The sequence below is a fragment of the Tetrao urogallus genome (assembly GCF_951394365.1).
Source record: "Tetrao urogallus genome assembly, chromosome: 4".
NCBI lineage: Eukaryota > Metazoa > Chordata > Aves > Galliformes > Phasianidae > Tetrao > Tetrao urogallus.
Genome location: NC_136817.1, coordinates 10,805,587 through 10,831,538, shown reverse-complemented (window position 1 = coordinate 10,831,538; position 25,952 = coordinate 10,805,587).

Below are 25,952 nucleotides of genomic sequence, written 5' to 3'. Positions count from 1 at the left end.
AACGCAGGCCTGCCTTGTGCATCACTCCACTATTGCATACCCTAATGAACAAAACTCTCAAAGGACATAACAGAGAAACAGAAGTTGTTGGGCACTCGACTCATGTGTGTAAGAGAAAGTAGTGGCAATGGCAAGTACTTCGTTTGCAAAGAAAATCTCAACAAAAAATGCTTTAATAATACTTTCATGGTCACACAATCCAAGTTTATGCAGCATGATCATAAAACTCTGTTAGCTGCAGTTTTCTCTTCCCAAAGTTTCTTTTCCATTTCCCTTGTGAGCTATTTATATATGAATGCTTTGCTATAGGAAATCACAAAGGGAAGGTAATGTTCAGTATGTTGGGGTACAACAAACTCTGATTCTTTTTTTCTGTTCCAAGGTAGGAAAAAGCAATACAGGTTCTACTATAGGAAGAGTTGCAAACAAACACAACAATTTTCCATTTTACTTCCCAAAACTGTTCCTTCTCCCAGCATCCCACATCCCTGTGAAGGGTGAGAAGGAGAACAAGGGAAGGGAAGAGGCTGTGAAATGGTGAAGACAACAGCCACTAAAAACATTTTAGCATTTTTTTAGTTTATTTGTCTGGGTACTCAACAGCTATTAAATAGATTTATTTCCATCTTGATAACGCATTCCTCAAGACTAAGAAAGTCTAATCAGGTGTACCTAACAACAAAAGCAATAACAACAACAATATATAATCAAAGAACGTTAGAATGTTATAACCACAAAATAACCAAGAGAGTGAGACAAAGCAGACTATAATAAAAAAAGAGAATAAATAAAAAGCTTACCCCTATCCTGGGCTCACTCACAAAACACCAACAGAAGCAATCTCCAAAAGAGATCCTCCCCCACTGGTAGCCAGCTCTGCAATGGGTCTAGGAGGGGTGCAGCCAGGCTCCACCCCTTCCGGCACACAGGTGAATTGCCTTCACCTGTGCTCCTCTGGCTGACTCAGTGCTCGCCGCAGGTGATCAATCAGAGGTTCAGGCCATGACTCAGCAGTTCCCATATAAGCAGTAAACAGAATCCCATTCACATGCAGTCCTTTGCAATTATAGGAAGCAAACCAAAGCTTTTGTTTGTTTGTTTGGTTGGTTGGTTGGTTGGTTGGTTATTTATATATGTGTGTATATATATGTGTATATGTATATATGTATATATAAAAGACAGAACAAAACCAGGGATGGAATAAAAATCAGATGGGAATGTGATTAATAGAGACTAATGTTTCTGATATGGGAAGGTAAGCTTGCTAACTTTCTGATTAAACATATCTGCGCTTCCAGTAGACACAAAAGAGAGGGAGTAAACCCTGAGGCAATGTATTTATATGAAGTCACATTTTGCTTAGATCATTCCCAAAGCATATACAAGCTGACCAATGTTAATACCTTGCAGTAGCTTTTGCACTTCTAATTTTTCATCTGTAAGAAATAAATAATTTATTTGATAGTTTTAATTTATATTAAGGAAACCATAAATCATGTCATAGGATTCTGCCTAGATCTGAGTTCACATGCCTGGGGAAGGAATGACTTTTCTGGGGTAGGATTACTCTCAGTTTCTTTCTCTGCACATGCAAGTCTGGCCGGTTCCAGTAATTAGCATGGAGCTGAAAAACAGTCTTTGTTGCCTAATCTAATACTTAGTGTGTTTTTACACAGCCCATGCTTCCAGAGACATGTCAACGTGAGAACGTTTGAGGCTGCCAGCTTCTGCTTTTCTTTAAAAGGGTCTGAGCTTTTCTAGTTGTAGACAAAGATTTGGAAAGATGAATTCTAAAGCCCACAGTTTATTTTTCAGTCAGTCTCAAGATTTTGGAATACTTCAAGTTAGCACATTTATTTTCCCACACATTTCTTTGCATCCTTTTTTACAGCAGGGAGGATAGGAGGAAAGGGAGGAATGCACAGATTGAAATTTTATTTTACTTCTGTGTGAGCAGTGCAAGGGAAAGGCTGCGTACTTAGACTCCTCATTATCCTGACACACAGAAGGGCCTGGCTCACTTTGGTGCCTAAAGCAGAACCAAACATGGTAACAAGTTTTAGAAAAACATAATGAAATATGATCTCAAAGCTGACAATCCCTGATGTTCAGAATTAATTAAAATACACTTTTGTTCACGCAATGCCATAAACTTGATTGCTCTCCCTTCCTCAAAATACATGAATAATAGGAACAGCTTCTGTCAGCCAGAGCAAAAGGTATTGCATGCCTTTGGGCCTCAGTTCCATGCACCAGCACATTCCAGTTTCTACTTTTTTTTGGCCCATTTTACTTTGGCTCCTTATTACTTGAGTGAATCTGTTGGCTGGATTAAATTCTTGTTTTTGAATCAGAGAGCAAAATGAACAAAGAGAAATCCAAGAAGAAATTGAGCAAAGCGTGACACGGAGGTGAAATCCTGTTTTCCACATCTAGGGCCAAATGTGAAGTCAGTGGAGTAACTTTGAACTTACAGCGGTTGAGCTGAAAGAAGGATGTGGCCCCTGAAGTTGTGAGTTACCAGATCTGGAGCAGAACACTTGTAGTCCCATTGCAGTTTGGCTCCGACAAAATATGAGTTCTGGACAAGATCCCAACAAGACGGGAATTATTTCAAACAATAATCTTTTTGTTTGCATAGCATAGGGTTTCATTTAGTCATAAATACATATTTTAAATTAAATTTCCTCTGAAAAGCAACGATTTAAGGAACAAAGTGGTTTGTTAGAGTATTTTCAGCGAAATCTAGAACTTGGGGTGGGGGCTATTGGAGGTCCAAACCACTGCTTCGTTCTGCCATGACCGCAAGAATGGGATGCTCAATCACAAGCAGTGAGTAAGCTGGCCTCACAGTTGCCTTTGCTTGTCCTAAAACAAGACAAAAAAAATCACAGGCAGCAATGGCACTCATTTGTTTCTCCCTCTCTATTCCCTCAGAGAGGACAGGCAAAACATGGCTTTCAAAACACTTCATCTGTAGACCACACACAAAGTCTGAGGTTAACACTCCTATTTCTCCTTCGTCAGGCATTTTTTGTCTTCTCTGCCAAACAAATCGTTCATTTCTTTATTAAATAGGATTTTTTATTTTTTATTTTTTTTCCAGTAGCTGTCTCCCTTAACCTCAAAACAAACCCCTTCCCTAGAAGGGAAAGATCAACAGTGTGCAATTGCCCCCTTGGTAAAATGGCAGAGTGAACATTTCACTCAGGGACATTTTAGAGTGCTCCCTCAGCCCCTTACAGAAAAGGCAAAACAAACAAAAAAACAAAACATGTTTCCCTCTAACTTCGGGTCTGAAGATCGAGCATATGGTGCTTAGGCTCTGATTCCTGTAAAGCCTGTAACTCATTTCAGAGAAAACTGAGTCCTCAAAAAGTAAAACAAAGTAAGTATCTTTTCAGAAATAAAGTATTAATTTATTCTTAAAGGAATTCCCATCTGTGCGACAGAATAAAGTCTTTCTATTAAGCCTTTCTACTTTCAGGCATTTTTAAAGATACGAGCAGGAGCAGCAGGATTGTTACCTAAAAGGAAGATCTCTGCCTGTGTGTTTGGAGTAGCTATCACTTAAAGCATCTTTGGTCATCATTAGCATTTCAAAGGCTTCACAAAGTTCCCTAAAGTATCTATCAGACTACTGTTATTTTTCCTTGTTCGGTTTTCAGTTTGCTATACTTACATACTTGTATCGGCTCTTCTAATTGTCCCAGGGCTACGACAATAATTACTGGATCCAGGGGTCCAACTTTCTCTTTTTATTCTCTGTAGGATGAATTTCCTTCTGGCACAGTTTTTTTACTCCTCCCTGTCTTCCTGCTTTCACCAGTTTCTTGCTTGCACATTAACCCCTCGCTTGTTCATTTGCCCTATCACATATCTTTTTTCTACTTTCAGTCTCCAATCTTTAGCCTCTTCACCACATCACACAACGATTGAGATGGGAAGGAACCTCTGGAGGTCATAAGGTTCAGTCTCTCTAGTGAAGAACGGGGGCCACGTGGAGCTGGTTATGTAGGACCATGTTCAGGTGGCTTTTGAAGATCTCCGAGGAGGCTGACACTCTTGTTGCCTTACTCTCTGTCTCTGCATTATGAATCAACCCTGGCTGTGTCCTGCTGCTCACATGAGGAATCCTGCCTGTTCTCATGTGCGGAGCAGGATCATCCAGCCACTGGCATGGAGGGAAGAGCCCCTCTTCAGAATGGGCTGATAAGACCTGGTGTGAGCTCTGCTTGATGGCTCTGTCCACGAGAATCAGGCTAGTTAGTCAATGCACGCTCCTGATTGAATCAGATCAGGATCCGATTTATTCTTGGGTTGACTAGCAGGTGAAAGTTAAATGTTTCCTTCTGAACTCTCTTAAGGAAGTGAGAAATATTTTAATTTCCACCTTTTGGATTTTGTATTATGCAAAAAAGACAATTTCCTGTTTTTCATTGAGCGTGCCATCTGGAAGCATGATGTACTCCCAAGAGAGGTTATTTTTTGCAGAGGTATTCCCGCCAGGAAATGTCCACCAGCATATAAAATTCAGTTGGAAACCCTCTGATCAAATTCAGACTAAGTCAATTTCATTACTTACCGCGTTTAATTATGCTGTGCTTCAAAGTCTGACTTGTGCTGGGAAAAGAGGGAAAAAAAGGGATCTGTGAGCTGAGCCTCATTGAAGCACCAGGAAGAGCAACCCCCTCCGTCACATCTTGTGCCATTATTGCTCCTCACAGGATGAGAGCGTGCCTCAGCCACACTGATACGGGGAGCAGAGAAGGTAAATAAAGTCGCTCATCCACAGCACAATTTTGTGCTGGCCTATATTTGCATCAGGGCAAAGACAGCTAACTAGGCTGACCTGTTAGGAAAAGGCAGGGGAAATTCTCATCCTTGTTTCTTGTGTGGAATAAACAGATATACACAGGGCCTACAGACGCAGAGAGATGTTTCTTGGCACATCCTAAGCTACTATTAAAAGAGATTTCTTAGACAAACGCAGATGGAAATCTCCAATCTGTGCCATCACTATGAGGCAAGCTGTGAGGTGCAATCTTCCTGGAGAGCTGGGATACCAGAGATGGGTATGGCAGGGACAGGCACAGCAGGGGTGGGTATACTGGGGCCACAGAAAATCTCCTGGACATCTTTCCTTTGGAGATCAAACTCTAGGACTCGCTCCATTCCTTCACAAACTTCAGCCTACCCAGCAGCACTAATGATGTCACTCTGGTGTGCCAAAAGTGAACCCTAAATAGTTTTGGTTTATTTCTGGTAATAAGAAGACATTATTTAAAACATGACCTGTCAAAAATACATGGAAGTGGCTCTTAAGCAAAAGCTTTGTGATCCAGACTTGTGCAACTGCCATCATGTGCTATTTCAGGGATTCAGTTCTCTGTTACATAGTCTTCAATTTCTATTAAAAGCTGTGAGACTTTCTATAATGTTTTTATTTCTGATTTGCTCATCTTACAGGTTTATCATTCTGAGTCATCAGTACACAATCAACAAAATACACAGCAGCTATGAATATGAAGAAACTGAATAAAAAGAACTGCAGAACTATTCACTTTTTCCAGAGCCACAACCAAAGATGTATAAGCAAACATGAATTCTCTAGTATTGATGGCCAAAATTTCATGGACCGTTTCATTGTTCTTGTCAGTGCTTTGCTTAATACTTCCCTTCCCTGAATCTAGAATCCAGAAGTTTTTTGCAAGACGTCTTTCTGATATGAATAGCAATTCCTAACAGATTTGCTGTCTATTATTCTCAGGTTTCTAAATTTCGTTGGGTTGCCTTATGGATCTGTAGTTTTTACACCTGAAAGTGTTCTCTTATTGCTGTTTGGACAAAGCCAAAATGCTTCTTCTAAAGAAAGGAAATTTTCTACAGCGAGATCAATCCAAATAGTGCAACTACAAAATCCAGAGGAGAAAAACATCACTTTCCTCATCCTGTTCAATTTTTCTTTTTCCAAGCAGAAATTTAGAACCACATCTTCATATTCTGACTCCTCTAAAACATTTTAATCTATCCTTTTCATGAAAATAAAATATAAAAAGAGTTATCCTTATTTTGGTTGTGAAACTCCAGAATTTCATTAAGTCTCTTTCTGTGACAAAGAGTAGTTTGGCTAGTACACAGTGCATCATTATTTGATTCCTAATCTCCTTACACAATGGACCCTGCAACTCGTGTATTTTTAAGTTTCAGAAGCACTTCAAGTTTCTTCCACAAGGCCAACAAAACAACGTCAGGATATTTCCGGCAAATCTTGCTTAAAGATAGCTGCTGAAAAACAGGCAAGAAGGTGCACTGCGACTTCAAGTACTATATATCTGCCATGTGCAACATTTAGTTCTGAGTAGAAGAGCAGGAAAAATGCAGGAACAAACTCTGCAGTGCTTGTATTACTGTCCAGTCCTACTGGGAATCACAGCCACTCTGATATTCACCATACTCACTCAGTATCTTCTTCTAGAAGACTCTTGATGGTAACCAAAGAGACAGATTTCTGATGCCTTTGAGTAACAGCCAACATTTCAGATACAAATTAGTCAAGGTATAAATTATTCCACAAGAGATCTATGTTTAAGTAGCAAACCTCAATACAATGCATGCACTCTATAGCTGTTAGAAACTTTGCATTGTTGAATCGCAGTGTACAAGTTCTAATCGAATTTCCAGAGGGAAATAAAAAGAGAGCCAAAATCTTGTTTCTACTATAAGTTCTCATGGGAATGATCAAATCAGTCAGCTATCACACTGAGGGGACGAGGACAGCTTAAGTAGCGTGCATCAGAAGAGTACGTAAAAGGATTGTTCCTTCATATTGTTCAGGGGAGGTTGACTTACACAAGGACATTCACAGACTGTTTTTTTTTTTTTACAGGAAAGCTGGGGAGGGACTTTTTATAAGAGGATGCAGCAACAGGATGAAGGGAAATGACTTTAAACTGAAGGAGGGTAGATGTAGATTAGATAGTAGGAAGAAATTCTTTATGGTGACACTGGAACCGTAAAGAACTTTACTGATGAGACACTGGAGCAGGTTGCCCAACAAGGCTGTGAATGCCCTCTCCCTGGAAGCATTCAAGGCCAGGCAGGATAAGGCCGTGAGCAACCTGGTCCAGTAGGAGGTGTTACTGCCTACAGCGAGGGAGTTGGAAATAGAGGTTCTTAACGGCCCCTTTCAACCCAAACCATTCTATGGATACACCAGAGAGGCTCGTTAAAAGATTCAGGCAAACAAAATGTTGGTCTCTTCTGGCCCTGTGCAGCTGTCTGTGCAGGTGAAAGGATCTGCTCACCATGAGGAATGTAAACGCCACTCCTTCCCCCCCTTTATGAGCAGGACATGACAAGGAGGTATATGTAGAGGAGCTGTGATAAATACGCAATTTTCTTAATACTATGGGAAAGTCCTTTCTGATCAGCAGAGGGAACTGCACAGAGAATATAGTGCAGTGACCAACAGAACTAAATATACTCAAGTCCACATGGTGAAATAACAAATGTTCACTGTGTCACGGAAACATGTAAGAAATACTCCGAGAGGGCAGTTTAAATGGAAGAAGCTGTGATGTCCATGGAGAACACTGCAGACCAATCTGAAGAGTCTCACTGTGCCCATCACAAGCCTCCATGCCGTGGAGCTGACCAGAACGTGCACAAATGCTGGTAACAGAGAGGGATCAAGCTAAGTCATTAACACATCACAGTGCTCTGTTGGTCCATCACTGCCTCAACATAACCAAAATTTGAATCTGTAGAAACAGATGACAAGTAACCATTACTGAAGGTGGCAAAAACACAAATCCACTGATCTACCCTCAGTAAAAATAGGTGAGTAAAAAACCACTAATAAAAGCAGGATCAGTGAGCTTGAAATCCCCTCGAAGGAGCCAAGGAAGATGTTCCAAGGAAGCAGGAAAAACTGGGATCAGCCACCTCCCCTAGTGAAAAATCAGAGTTAAAATGAAAACATAACACCTCAAAATGACTGACCCAAATACTTGCTTTTCCCACAGGGCCTTGTGAAAGTGAATTGTGAGATGTTAATGTCATTGAAAAGCACAGAATGGAATGATTTGAAATGTGGTGCTGGCAAATATCCTTGTGTGACTGCTATGTATAAGAGTGTTCACTTTAGGAAAATTACTTCAAAAAGTAGGCTCTGTTTCCTGTGCTGAGAAGCCCTGGACATGCACTTGAATTATATCACACATAGCCATGGAAATAAGTCTAGCAAGATAAGAGAAGACAACTAGGAAAGAGGTGAAAGCAATTCACCTGACGAGTATTATTATCAGAAATCTCTGTGCAGCTCACATAGCAAAGTGCCGTAGAAAGAGCATAAATTCTGTTTGAGTGACACAAAAGGAAGCCAATCAGTTATGAAAACATATACAAATGAGAATGCATAAAATACAACATCACAGTTACTAGAAAGAAGTGCATTACACTATAAGCAGGCTCAGCTCAGATTGACATATAAACATCATATGTTCTCAAATTTACATAACACGCTAAATTATTATTATTTTTTTTAATTTAGAGAGAGTGCTTTTCCCTTTGGTATGCAGCAAATCTAACAATGCTTCCCTAACAATCTGTTAGCTTTCACTATGTGGATGGTCTCGCAGGATGTAAGGGGCCATCTCAGCAGCGCTTTGTGTAAGACTTACTCTGGAACCCAGAACCTCATAATATATGGATCTGCGTAAGTGAACTGAGTAGATGTAAGTCTGAGTATCCTTAATGGATAAAAGCTCTTGGCAACCATGAAGCAAAGGGAAATGTACTGGCTCTAAAAAATAACGGAGCCAGCATTTTTCAATTTCTCACTTCTTAGAGATCTTTTCCAAAGAATTAAGCGTATCTCTTCCAGGCAGTGGAATGTGGATTAAAAAGCAGTGTTGCAAGAAATGTCTATTTGGTCCAGGAAAACAGGTTATGCTTTTAGACATATTAGTGAAATAATTATTTATGTAAGCCATTTTAAAATATTTTTAGCATCCTGCATTAGTTATGAGAGGAAAAGTTTTAAATACTAGGCCTAGGAAGATCTAACATTTTTCTAAAACCCTGACCATAAAGGAAAATGAGTTTTACCTAAAACACATGAAAGCAGGTATTGATGCATTTAAAAATATTTTTCTTTCTGTCTGTGAATAAATCACTCATAGCTGGCATTGCCTCATCCGTGAAGAATTATCCTTGCTTTAACAATACTCTGCTAGATGCTGCACAAATCCCAAAACACAAACAATGAAGCTTCACTGCATGGAGTTTTTCATATAAAAAATAGAACAGAAAAACCAGGATACAAGAAGGGATTAATCTGGAAATTCTGTTTGTTCGCATTTCTCCCTACACCCTTTTACTGGCTGGATGGTGGTCTGCAAGTCTCTCAGATTGTTTCTCCTCCCTGTGCTCACCCAGCAGCAGCTGACTCCTCCCGTCCTGGCAGGCAGGGAACCTCAAAGGGCTTCCAGATTGAACCTTGTAGAACTGGCTTTGTCGCTATGAAAAGATGAGTTTACTGGTACAGAAAAAAAACTGAAATCAAATAAAAACTCGTGCTTGTCATTAAGAAATCTTGATACAACTTCTGCAGAGCAGAACCACAATCAATTTATCAACCACATCTGGAAGGTGGTTTGGTTTATGCAGGAGGAAACGCTGGAATGCGAACACAGGCTAGGTTGGGCCACCATAAACTTCAAGAATGTGAATTAAGTGCATCACAAATCTGTTACCACATATTTTTTCCAGAAACAAGATGAAAACATTTGAAAAAGAAAAGTCAAATAAATCCTCAAGGTCAATTAATGCTGTTATGCTATGGTTGAATTTGACTTTTGAATTTTGATATGGTTGAATAAAAGATCAAAGTGCATCACTGACAGTAAATGATCTTTGGTTTATGTAGTGACACGTTGATCAGTATTCCACTTCTGACGAAGTCTTTATCAGCAATTCTCTCCCTTCTTCGCTACACACAACTAGAAACAAATTTACAAACAAAAATTCTGCATTTTCCTCTGAATGTTACAAAGGTTGGTAGTAGGGAAATGCTGGACTTCTCTCCTGACTGCAGATGCTGGGACAGAGTCTAGAAATACAAGACCTTGTGCAGAAACTTAACAGTATTTCCACAGATAATTGCTGTTAGCACTGGTTAGCCTCTGCGACTCCTGGAGGAGGACCCTTCTGTTTACTCCTTCCAGCAGTCAGTTATGCTTTCAGCAACATAAACTTCAAGGTCTTGCTTTGCTAGAACCCAGGTGTCGCCTGTCCTCCCAGAACTCATCTCCAGAGCTGCCAGGCAGATGAAAATGGACCATTTAGACACTGTTTGATAATTATACCATGGTTGCATAATTCTGTCCTGATTTCTGTTGTTAGTGGGCATGCCAAAACATTAGGAAGTATCAGAGGAAGACCTCACTGATGCTTCCATTGGCAGTTCATGGCACTTCTTAAGCATCTCACCCTAATTTTGTCAAGCATGGGTGTTCACTTCAGTATTACCTGTGCCAAAGCAGAAGCCCTAGCGATGATAAGCCTGAGTCCTGCTACTGCCACTAGAGTTTCTCCCCCAACATCTAGCAGTAGTGCAAGTGACAGCAGCCACCAAGCACCAGATTTCTTTGCAGATGTGTGACGACCAGATCAAGTGATCAGTTTCTCCTTAAGCACCAAGTAGTAACACTACTTATACTGAATAAAGAGGCGCCGAACTCCTGTGTGCATGCAAGTCTGACTTCTCAGGTTCCCTATTGCAAACTGGGAAGAAATGGATAATGAAGTAAATAAATATAATACTAGTCTACTGATAATTTTTACTTCTACTTTGCTTTTTACTTACTGTTGTCTTTTGTCCTGTATTTTTCCTTTTCCTCGGAGGGCAAACGTTTCGGTAATAATTACAGCAGTAGCATGGGTATCACCCTTCTTTATAGAGTGCTTAAGTACTGAAAAATATACCTGAGATAATAGGAAGCAAAAGAGAGTATAGTCTATTTCAGAAGGCAGCTCTCCAGTTCCAGGTGGTTGGAGGGCAAGTTCAGAGCATTTATTCATGATGTGGGTGGTCTGGGCTGAGAGCTGAACTCTGTGCTCTGCGAAGGGAGTGGACTCCTCAGAGGGAGAAAGAAAGGTTGAACTTACTGCTCTCCTACTTCAGTCTGTTTAGTAAAAGTTAAGCACGGAATATCCGTAAAGACAAAGTTGTTGATAGAGCTGGCAATACTTAGTTTTAATTTATTAAATATATTTAGCAAGACCTTGGGGAAAAAAAAAAAAAAAAGGAGGAAATTAATTTTCAAACTGGGAGTGGCTCTGAAGAGTTCAGCTTTAAAACAATTCTAAATTCTGGAAAATTTGCATCCAAATCTCTTGAGCTGTGGCAAAACTTATTTACTTTCAAAATCTTTAGTTTATATCCCCACAGGCTCATTTATAGACAGTGATTTTTTGGAGAGGGGTGGAGGGGAACTATTTGTCTTCCTCTGGTGATGGCTTAATAAGACCCCCCAACATAATGGCGTTTTTGAAGTGCTGCAGAGGTTCAAGTTAGCAAAAACAATGTTGGAGCCAACAATTACAGATTCCAACCCATTACTCATAGGCAAAATACTCCATAATCATATCACAAATTTTACAAGCAAAGTCTTTTCAACTGTATTTTAGTCTGCTTTGCCATTGCTCTGTCAAAGAGAGGAAATGTTTTTCGCTGTTCTCATTTTCAAAACAACTTAACTTCTGCACCCTATGGACTGTTCAAGCCTGAGTCTGCAACGGACTTAGGATGGGAGCAGGTGCCTGACTTTTGCAGCTTCGCCGAGAAACTGGATGAAAGCTTCTGCTGAGGTCACTGAAAAAAAAAAAACAAACCCAACCTGTTGTTAGTGGCACCAATCCCATCCATGACAGCACCACATTTGGCCCATTGTACTTTCAAGGTCACCAAAGCAAAGTCACCGAAGACAGCAGACAGAGAAAATGGAGACAAAATTATTCTAGAGGAGCAAGAAAATAACCAAATATCTTTGCCATCCACTGAACATGTAATACACCCTTACAGAGTCAGCTCTAAGTGCTCAAAAAGATTTAGCTTACTTGAGGCAAGTTTACAGGGATGTTTGTATCACTATCAATCAGGAGCCTCTCACTTCAGGTTCAGAGATTGTAGAAGAGCTGCAGGAGATCAGCAGGAGAGCTGAAACTGGCTTTAGGCTTCTCTGCTTTGCAACGTTATCAGGCTTCATGCTGTGGCAGCCACTAGCTACCAAGTGTTCCAAAGCCATCACCTGCATCTTTATAATGCTACTACATCTTACAGATCTGCAGTGGCTCCCAGAGGGAGGTTGTAAAGATCCCACACGTTTTGCTCCTGGTGCAACTATGCATGAGGAAGGGAAAAAAAAGAAAAGGAAGGCACTCGGTGGACAACTGAGAAAAGGCAAACAAAGCAGACAGCAATGAGTTGACAGAGGAAAGCAATCTCAAACAAGAGAGACATATACACACTTTAATGGTGCCAAAGGCCAGAGCAAAATTAGTTCTGGAGAGAAAGAATAGAACAAGTATGTGTAGATGCAGGGAGATAATTATTTCTGTTTTAGCTTGACCTAGAAGACTGCTGCACATTTGTGTATGCAAAGCTGTTCACTAATTGCTACTGAAAGGTCACAAAAGCAAATAAAGAGCAGAGAATTTCTGGACAGACAAACAGACAAAGGATGGCTACTACAAAGCTCAGTTAAAAAGCCCTCGGTATATTGGGTAAACTCCTAAAGACTGTTTTAAACCAACAGTAGCAAAAAAGATGCAAAAAAGGTGTATTCCAGCTCTGTCGTGAGAATGCTGCAATACTCAGCCATAGAAAAAGGGGACTTAAGCAGGCAGTAGGAGTTTTGTCTCAAACTACTTCATTCTGCTTTGCCAATTTAATTCAGAGTTCAAATGTACTTTTACGACATACAAGAGCAAGAGACTCCTGTATGCGAGACTGTCAATTGGAAACTTTATGAGATGTCAGAAAAATAAATTTGGCAAAAATTTCAGAGATCAGCAGGGTCTCCAGCTGAGTCACTGAAAAAACCCTGAGCAAGGACTACGGGAACTAACAAGCCCCATTACAAGCTGTGTGTTCTTTGCTAACTTGCTCCACACGCAAAGGCAGCCTGGAAAAAAATCCATATTTATGAAATCTGAACTCACTTCAGGATATTTTAATTACAATAATAGCTTGATTAAGATCTAAGTGAAAATATGAAGCTCTAAAATGAGTTATTTTAATAAGTACATAATTTTCCTTTTTGAAGATTAGCTTAGAAAGGAGTTAATCCTCATGGACAAAGGAATGCAATGCACGTAGGAAAGGCTTTGTGAATGGTTATTCATCTTCCATGTTAATGACGTACAAACAATTGCACGGGCCCCACTCACACCATTAAGATAGCAAAACATAGCTCTGTTGAAGTCAGGTAGTGCCAGAATTTAGACTGCCTATATAACTGCTGTTCGGTTCGCTTCTACGTAAGCATTGTGATGGTATCTTCACTTTTATTCTTATAAGCTATTTTCGTACTCTGGAGTCTAATTCAAGCACAGAATTGACTATTCAAAGAGCGTGCTAGCTGCAAAACATCCAGTCTTCTCAACTTCTGGTTAGTGACATTCTTATCTAACATCCAAAGCCTACGCAGAATCTTTAATTTCTTCTTTATAAAGTTTCTGCAACTTCCATTCACGGCAAGATGAGGGGGAGCCGCAGGCTGGATAACGATGAGCCTGTGACACTGAAGAAAGGTGCCATGATGAACACAAGAAGACTAAGTTAGGGATGCTCACAACAGCACTGAGACTCGCATTTTTCAAGCATTTCAGCACTTCCTAAATATATTTAATCTAATAATCTGATTTTGGAAGTTACTTCTTGCCATTTTATGTCTGAAGACCCAGTCCTATAAAGAACAGAATTTTAATATGCCCCATTACAGTACAATCGAACAAAAGACAATATATGATAGGGACAATTCTTTCTCTGAAGATGTACACTGTGTCCAAGTGTTGGAGCAGAAGAAACTGTTGAGGCACTCAGCCTGAATCTGTCTATCCAGCTCCCTGGAGAAGATGTGTGTTTCCACAGCTCCAAGCAGAATAAACACCCGGGAACACAGCTTCCAAAATGGCTAAGATGGACCAAAGCAATACTGAAAAGGAGGATTTCCTCTCCCTTTGATCTCACTCCTTCTCCTCCATCTTCCTGGCCGCTTATAACAGCTCTGTCCTCGTGCTAGCTGTCCCACATGCCTTGAACTGAATCATCTCACTCCCTGGTGCAGCAACAGTTTTCTGCAAGGTCTGTGAATTTGGGCAAAGTGTGACAGTGCTGGATAAAACAAACCAGAAGAGGAGCATGGCCAGGAGGAGAGAGAAGGGGAGAAACAGCAGACCTTCTTCCTTAGCTGAGAGTTGTTCAGCCAGGTTGTTCTCCCAGCATCATCCAGAGACTTTGATTCTGCCATTTTATTAAGGGAAGCGGGAAATGGAGGGCTTAAGTGAGCATGTGCCTTAGCCAGAGCCGAGCAGAAGCACGCAAGAGGTGGAAAAGATACTTCTCTGTTTCCAAGGTGCTCTATCTGCTCAATTTCCAGAGGCTTCCCATGCACAAAGGGAGAACTACAGCTTTCCCAGAAAGGTCAAGAGACATTTTTTACAGCGGAAAGGATTTGGCAATCTAAATACATGGTTACTCCCTACTTGTAAGTACTTTCTTCTGAAATAACACGCTCCAGCCCATAGTTTCCAGGAGATGTCTGAGTCCTCAGAGTGTGAAAAGAATGAGGACATCTCCCATTTCTGTAACTCAGGTGGATCAACAGGCAGCCTCTGATGGTTATTGAACTGTGCTGCGTTTTGCTGGCTGGCCCACTGATGTGAGATTTCACCTCACTTTACCTTATCAGGCTGCCTGTTTCAGAAAGCAATGCTACCTGTGAAGTGAATTGGTACTTCTATAGATTTACATCTTTGGATTTCAGGCAACGACTTCTACGAGACATGAGATGTTGTCACTAGTGTCGTATAAGCTGGTATTTATAAGGTTTTATTTCTTGGTCATCTCAAAAGGAAATGATCTAATTACAGACTAATATGGTAGGATCGTTATTAGGTTAGCTGCCCAAGCCTTCTCATTAGAAGACCCCCTGCTTTTTGCACTGTCTGATTTTGCAGGATTAACTCCTTGACTTGGTTTCTTTCACCCTGCCAGGCTCCCTCAGACTTTTTATAACGAAAAATTCTGCATTAAAACACGTCAATTTCCAACAATACAGATGAAAAGAAACATTATGTTTTCCTGATGCTAAGGCTTCCATACACGTAGCTTTGAGCAGGGACTGGAAATGTGAGGTGAGGAGTACGGGGCTGTTAAGGGATCATCCTTTGAAAATCAACTGAAATTTCACACTGTAGCACATGTCTGGAAAAACTGCACTGTGCATATGTTCAGCAGAGACTTGCCAGAACTTCGCAAGGCAGCTCAGCAGAGATGCAGTATGCAATAAGCACGTCAGACCTCATAAGGCTTTTCTGTGGCAGGAAGGTTTATAACCCAATACCGCTAATAACCGCTCCTTCAGATCAAGTTGCAGGTCTGTGCAGCACATTTACAGTTTCTAGCAGGCTGATAAATCCTCTTATTGTCAGCACAATTACAAAGTTCAGTTTTCCTTGTTTGCATCTTTCATAAGCTTACAAGAGTTGGCATAAAACATCTACTTGAAAAAACATCCAGTACAAAGGCCAAAGTGAGTCTTATTAGCCCCATTATACAAACATATTTCAGTATCACTGTAGTCCTTCTGTGGGTATTCTCTCTTGATCTTTTATATAAACATACAATCATAAGAAATTATGAACACATTTTGCTTTGAAAAAGTATAACCACTACTTGCACAATAGCTGTAGTAAAGAAGTTACCTCGACACAAAAATTATAATGATTCAAAGGTGAGATTAAACCCTTTGCAACCCTGTTGCATTATACAACAATTAATACCTCTCACTTCAGGAAAACTGAAGTCTAGCTACAGAAATCCCCACTACGCTCTGAATTCAGGTACTGGAAAAAGGGGATGACCACTGGATGTAATGTTAGCCACGCAGTACTAAAAAATAAGCAGAGGAAATAAAATACATGCTACTTCCCCTTAATGCTATTTAGCCATTCTAAGAAACACACACCATCAGTCATAATTAAAATAAACACAACATCAGTGCACATACAGTTTGTGCTTTTATCAAGGAGTCTCAGGCCCTCCTCTCCTAACAAACGAGCGTACGTGTTATAGCGGCGAAGAAAAATCACTAAGTTAAATATACTCTGGCTGCCTTAACTCAGAATTGCCTTGTTTTTATGGATTTATGTTAAATCCCTAAGGTTATTTTAAAATTGTTTTCAGTGTTATTTTATCGTTAATCTTATTATCATCCAAAAAACCTGGCTGCAAATGCTTGCTTTGAGGATTGGCAAACACATATGTACAGCTTGAAACAATTCACTGAAAACATGTTGCTTACATAAGAGAACATGCTGTCTTCAAATACTGTTCGTAAGAAATGCTCATTTCTTGAATTTCCTTTCTATTTATGGATTCTGAAGACAGCAGAAACACAACTCCAAGCACACCTATTGCTATCACCTAATTTTAACCCTGAGAGAATAGACCTTCTCATCCATGCATCATTTTTCAAGGTTTTCCTACAGATGGCACCCAACCAAATGCTAGCCTAGGTAAGAGGAGTTTTCAAAACAGGAAACTTGTAACCAGTCATGCTGTAAACTAGTAAAGAATAGTGTAATAACGAAAGGGATGACAGTTCCAATTCAACAAAACAATGATGTTTCGCCCAGAAATTTAGTGAACATAGTGGTTACAATAAATAAAAACTTGCAGTAATACACTTCCCTACCTCTTTTCCCCATATATCTACTCTGACTACAGTACTTCAGCCGCTGGTAGATTTCTGTAACTCACTGCAGTGAAATACAATTATCGTCACCATTTTATGGCTCACTTCAGCAGTAAGTCTTCCTTCAAGCAAGACAAAATTCCCACTTCGTCTTGCACAGTATAAGCATAATGGCTCAAATCTTATCACTCACCATTACCGGCAGCTGTGTGTGTAGCTGGGACAGCCTTGGACTTGCTCTGGTAGGCAGATGAAATCAACAAAGAACTCTGACCATTCTAGATTTTTTAAAGCAAGCCTTCACTTTACAGTGATGTCTTTCAGATGCCATTTTTAATTAACCATTGTTAATATTACTCACGTTTTTGAGGGTTTAAAGCCCTCAATAATGAAACAATAATGAGATTTTCTTCCAGTATTTCCATCAGCAGCAAATGCAGAGAATTCTGCCTCTTCCTACTGCTTTCATAGTCTTTTGCTGATTAAGTACCTTATCATCTGTGTCACCTAAGAACATAGAAGTCAGGAGCGTTTCATGCTTCCTTCTGCCTTCATTGCTCTAGACAAAGGGAAGGGGAAGAAAGAAACGAGCTCTACAGTTCGCAACGTGCATAAGTACCATAAAATTCCAAAGCTTTCAAAAAAATTCAGTCCTCAGAGCGTCTTTCAGAGAGACTGTACAATCAATGAATATACAGATGTTATGGTTATGAGACAAGCCAGAGAGCTTGGCCACGCAGTTATTAAACCAAAGCAAAATAAATAGGATGCTTACCCAAATCCTGAGTTTGCTACGAATCTCCAGCGGAGAAGATCTCCAGAAGAGATCCTTCCCTACTGGCAGTCAGCTCTTAAATGGGTCTAAGAGAGGTGCAGCCAGGTTCCACCCCTCCCAGCAGCACAGGTGAATTGCCTTCACCTGTGCTCCTGTAGCTGACTCATTTGCTCACCTCAGGTGATCAATCAGAGGTTCAGGCCGTGATTCAGCAGTTCCCATACGGAGACAAAAGCAATCTATTGGCTTCAGTAGCAAAATTTTGCTGTGATACTTCTACATCAAGGTTTTGAAAATGCTAAGTCTCAATTTCCGTCAATCTAAAAGGTTAGGTGTGAAGTTCCGCCTGTGTATCTATCTGCACTTAAATGATATACAAGATCAAGCTGAAATCCCTTTCTAGGCTAAAGAGTAGGAAAAGCAGCCTGCATATAGATAGCTGGCCTGCTCAGGAACTCAGCTGGAACCCCATATTTCCAGCTTGCTTCCCCATGTGGTCACACAAATCTGGATCACAACAGCTGGACCCAAAGCCCCACAGTCCAACTTGACTCTCCTCCATTATTTTTTTCATTAATATCCAATTTCAGATGAGGAGAGTGACATAAGTGCTTAGGCATTCAGAATAACTTCATTCTAAAATTAAATATAGCTGTCTTTCAAAAAAACTGAACTTCGGTAACACGTTAGATAGAAAAGATCCCAGAGGCCACAAGTATGCATAACTTACTATCGCAGTTAGACTTCAAAGGTCCATCCTTCACACCCACACCAGGGTCTATTTTACTGCAATTCTTTTCTAAAAAACTAATTGTCTGCTGAGCTTTATATAAGCAATTTACACTTTCCCCTTTATTCCTCATGAGACAACGGACACAAAGCTGAGAGCACAACTGCTGGTTTCACCAGCACTAATGCAGTTTTGGTCAGCTTACTTGATCCCAGTTTCCCAGGGATGCTGGGTGTGTGCAGTAATTTTTCTTCTGTTTCATCTTGCCATGGACATTTAACCACAGTTTACTTCAGGTCTAACTCAGCTGCTGCCACCAGGTAACTCTCCCTTGCTCAGATCAATCACAGAGGAATTAAGTGATGCTTTTGCTAGAGGTTTTGTATAGACACAGCATGGCCACTGGCAAAGCTTCTGCAGCTCAACTTGCACAGTACGTGCTGCTTCCAGCACTGCAGCAAGCCCTGCAGACCCATGTGTGTGTGTCTTTTTGCCTCAGAGCCCTAAAACACAAGTCAGCTTTGGGCAGCTGTGCTCATGTTCTACAGAGTTGCCTTCCTCTGGTTCCTCACATGTTTTTTTCCTGCATCCACTACAGGTGGGGTATGCACAACCTCAACCCCATGCTGTCACACTGCAGAATGGCTTTGAGTTGAAAGTACAGATGCCACATCTTAGAACACAAATTGATCCAGACAGGTAAGAGGTTTCTGAAAGGAGAGATCAGATGTGTATTTCTGATAATTCCCCTTCCCTATTCCTCTCATTCCTGTGTTTTTTTCTGTTGAACACCTCACTAAAGAATCCAAGAAACCTTTCATGGAAACCAAGGAAAACCTTCAGCCAATTCAGGAAATTGTTCGTCTAAAAGGCGTTAAGAGGATCATAAGAACATGATTAACAAAAAATGAGCATCAACTGGTGCTCTCAGTAGACCACACTTAGCCTGAGATGATCCTGGAGCCTCTTCTTACATAGAGATCGGCTGTCAGGCTTTCAGAACTATAAAATGCAATGCTTGGAGCAATGGATCACCATTTAGATAATGCAAAGTGTATTTTAGTTTGGTGATATAACACCTAATCCTGCAAAACAACTGATCCAAATTACTATCAGTTAAGCATGGACTGCTTTCTAATCAAATCTTTAAGTTGGTGCTATTCACTGACATGCAGTTACTTTGATATGGGCACTAAAAATACTTCACCTAGATTCTTCTTTAAGGTCAAGCCTGGAAATGTGTTGCAACCATTTCAGTTTTTATGAGCTTTAGATCTCCCTGGAAGGCCATCTTCCATCTGTCTGTCTGTCCATTCATCCCTCCCCCCGCTCTCCTTCCAGTGGCTATAGAGAGGCTTAGGAAATCTGAAATCCTCAGTAATCTAAACTTGGCAGACCGAATACTTTTATTCTCTTTATATTCCCAGTTTCTATTTTGTGCTTACAGCGACTTAAAACTCTTGTAGGAAGCCCGTCTCACTATAAAGACCCCAAGTAAAAAGAGAATCAACTAGCTCCTGTTAGCCATAATTTTATTTTTAATCCTTACTAATCATTCTCACAAGTCATTTTATGAAGTGTCCTAAAATAAGATAAATAGATAAAAAATATAAATTATACATCTGTTCTCCTAAGATCCAATGCAATGGCTTTGTTGTTTAAATTCCTATTTTCCTATCTTCAGTAAGCATATCCAGGGGTGGACAACCATTACCAACTACTTCCCAAAGCATCATGCAGGCTGACCTTGGAGGAGCTCCCTCCTTCCATACCTTCCTCTCCTAATATGATCCACACCATGTCCTCCTTCTCCTCATCTTGGGAACCCACCTTAGCTCACTCCCCCACAGCAAGTAAGCAGTGAAAGGCTCCACCTCTCCCTTAGCTATGCACCTCTCACGGTTACGGCTGCCTTGCACCCATTACACGTAGCAGAAAAAAATACTTGCTGAAATTGGTCTTCTCATCTTCCAAAATGTTTGCACAAAAGGAAATGACAGACCCAAGAAGATATTCTCAGCAGTTCCAATAATACTGAGAAAAGCTGGGACAGAAGTGAGGATACATGTATGGAGTAAAAGCCTATGATGCTGAATGGCATGCAGCCCTCCAGGCATATTCCTGTGGTAAGAGATTGAACCCCAAACTAGAAGGGCTTGGCTTCCCTGGGCTGATTCAGAATGCAGTGAGGCATTACGATCCAGCAGTGAGCAAGCAACCCAAGCATTTCTACTACCTAGATAGCTGACAGCCCAGCAGACTGAAGCGTCCAATGAAAGGAAATACCTTAAAGAGCCTGTAATGCCAAAGGATTTTTGCAAAACAACATGCAGCACCCAGAGGGCTCTGTCCTTATTAGCAGCTTTAACTTTTTGTTGTTGTTGTTGTTACAGTATAAAGAACCTCCAGGGCTCAGGATGGTTTCAGGAACGTGCATGCCATACTAATATGCGCTCTCCTTCCCTGAAGCCACGTCACCAGCACCAGAGATGAATAGACCAGTAATAATATTTTGGGAAGAACACTGCCAACCCACCCTGCATGTGAACATTTTTCTCACTGGCTTGCCTTGAGATATTCAAAATCATGACAGAAATGGCTTCTGGGCAATCTTTCCCACCGGATATTGTTAGCCTGTTGTGTTTTTTTTTTTAACCAATTTTAAGTCGACTTGGAAATCCTTTTTCCCTTACCAGCCATGGTTTTGGTTTCAATTAGTGCATTTAGCAATAACGCTGATAATCTGGAAGCAGACATGAAGGCTTTTACTGCAAACGTATTGCAACATGGATGTGCAGGAAGCCATGGAACTGTACTGAGGGTAAGTGGGAAGAGGATAACTGTAACTGGTAGGGTACCAAGCACAAACTCGAAACAATTAAGTAGCTTCATAGAGATTAATTTCACTCTTCTAATTCCCTTGCTCTGAAACCATGAAGGAGAACCATCACAGACCCCAACTCAGAACAGTGAGCCCTAAGCAATTGAGGCTACCAGGCTTTCCTGAAGCATCCCTGATGGCTGTGTGCAGCCTCCTATTGCCTGCGAGCATCACAAACTCGTGCCACTTCAGCTGCTGGCAGCACAATTCTGGTAGAACCTAGATATCAAAATAGGAGAAAAGGAGGAAGGAGAAAGCTTTACTGCATGTGAACACAAACCAAAACAATTCTTTATGACCATGAGGGCTTGAGAATACAACAGCTTTCAATGAGACGCAACCGATGAATGATTAATGGGCTATTCATGTAAAACTACAAGGCATGATTAAGTCTCATCTTGATAAATCAGCTCAAATTCCACCAGTAACAGTAATATATTATAAAGCAGGCAACTCCATTCTTGATTGTTATTATTATGGTGCCTTCTGTCTGCTATTGCAAGTTTTAACATCTTCATACAACAGGATGAGATGAAGATACACGCATCTCCTTATTGAATTAGATAAGAGGATTCCGCACCCTTGCTTTAACAGGCAGGACATTGCCCCACTCTATTCCACACACTCCTTTAGTTTTGTAGAAAGAATATGAATACAAAGGACATCAAAGTAAAAACTGAGGATGACATGACTGCCTGTCAAGGAACAAAAGGCATCCCAATGTCCTGTGGCATGATCTTCTTCTCAACCCATTTCTTTCACTCCCCAGCTCTGTAGGTTGTTCCCCCCCCTTGTGCTGACACCAGCACTTGTCCCATTGCAAAACAGGTCAGTGTAATCCACTATGCTGGCAAACTTAAAAATATTAAATTAAAAAAAACAACAAGAAAGCCAACACCCTGTGGGAACACTCCACAGAAGAGAAATACATTTAAGTACTTCAGTCTGCCTTTACAATCAGAACTTCAACAGTACAGTGGTAAAGCAGTGGCACAGCTGCCCAGAGAGGTTTCTAAGCACCCCATGTCTGGAGACGCTCAATGCCAGGCTGGATGGGGCCCATGCTCCTGGAGTCGGAGCCCTGCCCATGGCAGGGGGTTGGAACTAGATGGTCTTCAAGGTCTCTTCAAATCCGGCCCATAATATGGTTGACATTTCCTTCAAATACAGCCATGAGCACTAAAGCTCGCTCGAGGCAAAAATGATGCGAGATCATGCTCTCCTCAAAGCTACAAGCTGCTTAGTCGGCACATCTACCTCTAAAACTTAAGACCCTAGGACACATATGTGGACTTACATGTCATTAATAGTATCAATTAGTCTGGCTTCTAACGTGGGTTTGCCTCATTAGCTCCTACACAGAGGTAATTCCCCCGCATCTTCTCTGTGCTGCTCAATACTCATTTGCGGAAAGGGCTGTACATTGCATCACACCTTTTAAAAACTTCTGTCTTGAAGATAACAAGAACTAATTTGGTTGCCATGATGTACTGATGAGCTCATGCCTTTGGAAACAGAAACGGGTTCTGCTTAGCAAGCTAACATCATTCCTCGTGGCTTGTTTGTGACAATATGTGCCTGGGACAGGGTGCAGACATGCTGAGTGGAAAAAGCTGCCGACTCACAGAGATCACCTGGGAGAGAAAGGGGACTGATGAACACACTGGAAGAAAACTATGAATTGGAAAACATGGCTGTACCTGTACTAAGTTGCTCTTCCTGTATAAAACAGAAGGAAAAAAAGGGCCTTTTAAAGTTTCAATTTAAAATACAATTCTACATGGTTACGAACTATTCGTTACTAATTCTGCCGCTAATAAAATTTTATGTATTGCAACCTACAAAAAACTAAGCATAAAGCCATTTTAGTCAGGCTCTACGGTATATCCATGGTATCTGCCCTACAGAGTCCACAGAAAGAAAACAGAGCTCGTAAGGCTTCCCCTCACCCCAAGCCCCATTCCCATTTTCAAGTGCATATTTTAGAACAAAATTCTCAAGTGCTTAATAAACTTCACCTTTCCTAATTCCCTATCTCTGCATTAATCAAATATTAAATAGACTGAGGAATGAGATGATGTAGTGTGAAGCTTCATTCCCACGTGTTTAATCTTCCCAGATAATTCATAAGCAGTTGAGGCATGACCAAGTTCCGCAGGTGTTTGTAGGCTTCAGCTCTCTTGGCAGCCACCGTAACAGCCTTCAAGCACCTTACAAGAGCTAAAAACAACGCATCAATCACCTCCTTCCTTCCAGCAGGTAGGCGTAAATTACTTGACTTCAGTGATCAGGCTGGAGGCAGAGGGAAACAGCAGCAGGGTAGCTGAGTGAAGCTGCCTGTAAGAGATTAAGGTTTCACACTGAAAGTTCAAAGGCTCGTAGTCATTCATTCTTCTGTCTTCTGACACACACCGCTAAAGCCAAGGTCCACATGTGCTCTGGCTTCTATATGCAAATCTTGTGTTTGCTGCATAGTTCAGCAGCCAGAGTAAAACAACAACTGCAGGAAACCCTGCTCGCTGAAGGATGAGCATCCTCAGACTGCTGGGGCCGGAAACAGCAAGACAGCCAATGTACACAGTGCAGATCTGGTGAGCACATGGGACACGCGTGATGATCTTACAGTGACCTGTGCTGCTCAGCAGGCGATCCGCAGCAGGTTTGGACCAGATGAGGCTGTGCAGAGTGTAACCCCGGTCCTTGCTGATGGAAATAATCAGGACTGGATGTCTCAAGTGCATGGATCACTGTGAAGAATAGGATGAGACACACTCCTAACCAGAAGCAGAGGGAAATGTTTATTTTTGCAGCTCTTTCACACTCGCAAAACAGTGGGGGTCTAAAGGGTCTGACCACTGCAGGCTGAAAGCATCTCTTCAGAGGGGCAACCAATGGAGCAGCAGCTTCTGACAACACTCATCATCTTTTACAGCAAGAATTCTAGCTCGGTTTTAGTTAACTGCTGTTGTATCAACAGTTCCCAGTTAATCAGCAATGATATTTAAATAATCTTTGTCACATGCTAGTCTTCATTAAAGAGATGTGAGGAAAGAGGATATTCCTATTCATCTTTGGGTCCCTTGTTTCCTCACTATTAAGGCTAATAAAATCCTCCATGTTTTGAAACAAAACCCTGGACAGCTTAGTCTTGTGACTACTTATCTGAGCAGGGTATTTTAGTAATTACTGCTGGCAGCCTTCCTCCCTCATCTACTGCTGCCAGAAAGAGACTAAAACCAGGAAAGTCTATCTGAATATGGGATAAAAAACCATTTTTAGTAAAGAATAAACATACAGTCACCAGATTCCTTTATCATACAAGCTACACATTCTTTAGCAGCTGAGGAAGACACTTAATGCTTCTCTGGTCCGTTATGAAGAGTGTTAATCTCTTCTGGCCTTTTGTTATTATTCAATGTAAGCTAACAGTAAACACAATGCAGTGGGAAAATACCAGGCTCAGTGGGAGCTGGCAAGTACTCCTACAGTGGGTTCTGGCTAAGATATACCAGTTATGTGATCTTATTTTATCTTCACTGTAAACTGGATTTCCAACTCTCTCCCTCCGAGGTCAGTGAAGTAAAGATGCGTAAAGAATTTCACAACTGATACAAGTAAACAGATTAGCAAGGGAGGTGTTTCTTACTGTTCTTTTAAGCTAGCGCTCAAAGGCTCACGTTAGTTAGGATCTTCAGATCTGCACTCACTATGGAGACACAAACTCAGGGCTTCACACAGAGAGGCAGAGTCCCTCACTACAGGTGGCAGCCCCACTTCAGAGGGGTGATGGTCACAGCAGGAAGCCTGCCAGCCAGCAGCTGCAATGCAAGCCCAGCCCAAGCCTCAACCATTGAGCTGTGCTTCTCCTCACCTCTACTCAGCCACTCGCATTGCAAGAGAGTTGCTTGGGCAGCAAGATCACAGGAGAGGTAATAAATCCATGTTTAGCTTATAGCTGTGGTGTTTTAAATAGAGCCCCATGTTTCTGACTCATCACAAAGTGCAATCACTGCAAACAGCCCACATGAATAGAATCACACCTGAGAGCCACTTGGTCTCCCTTTTCCACTCACTATAGGAGAGATGGATTAAAACAAACACGTTCAGCTCCCTAACATCTGCTCAGCAAATGCTGACATAAATCACAGGTTAGAATATAGTGTATTTGCCACATCCTGAATATCAATAGTCAGGACAAAAACCAGGGTGAAATCCCGGACTCACTAAGGTCCATGGCAGAAGTCCCATTGATTTCAGGCAGACCGGTGTTTTAACGCAGATTGTTACCAGATGGTGGATTTGAGGACCATTTGATAAACGCCAAGTGGAAAAAAAAACAAACAACAACTTTTGTGGTAGGTGCACTAAATTGCACTGGTATCATCCAAAAAGCAGTACACAAAACAAATGCATCTCAGCAACAGCTATGGCCTCCTTCTTAAGAAGCACCCTTCTCACTTAGAAAAACCGGAAATCCTTCTAATCAGATTCACCTAAGCAAGGAGATTTAGATTCACCAAATTGATTTTAAGAGATACCTTTTTTTGGTGATATGCCACAATTAGATAGCCTATGTTTAGC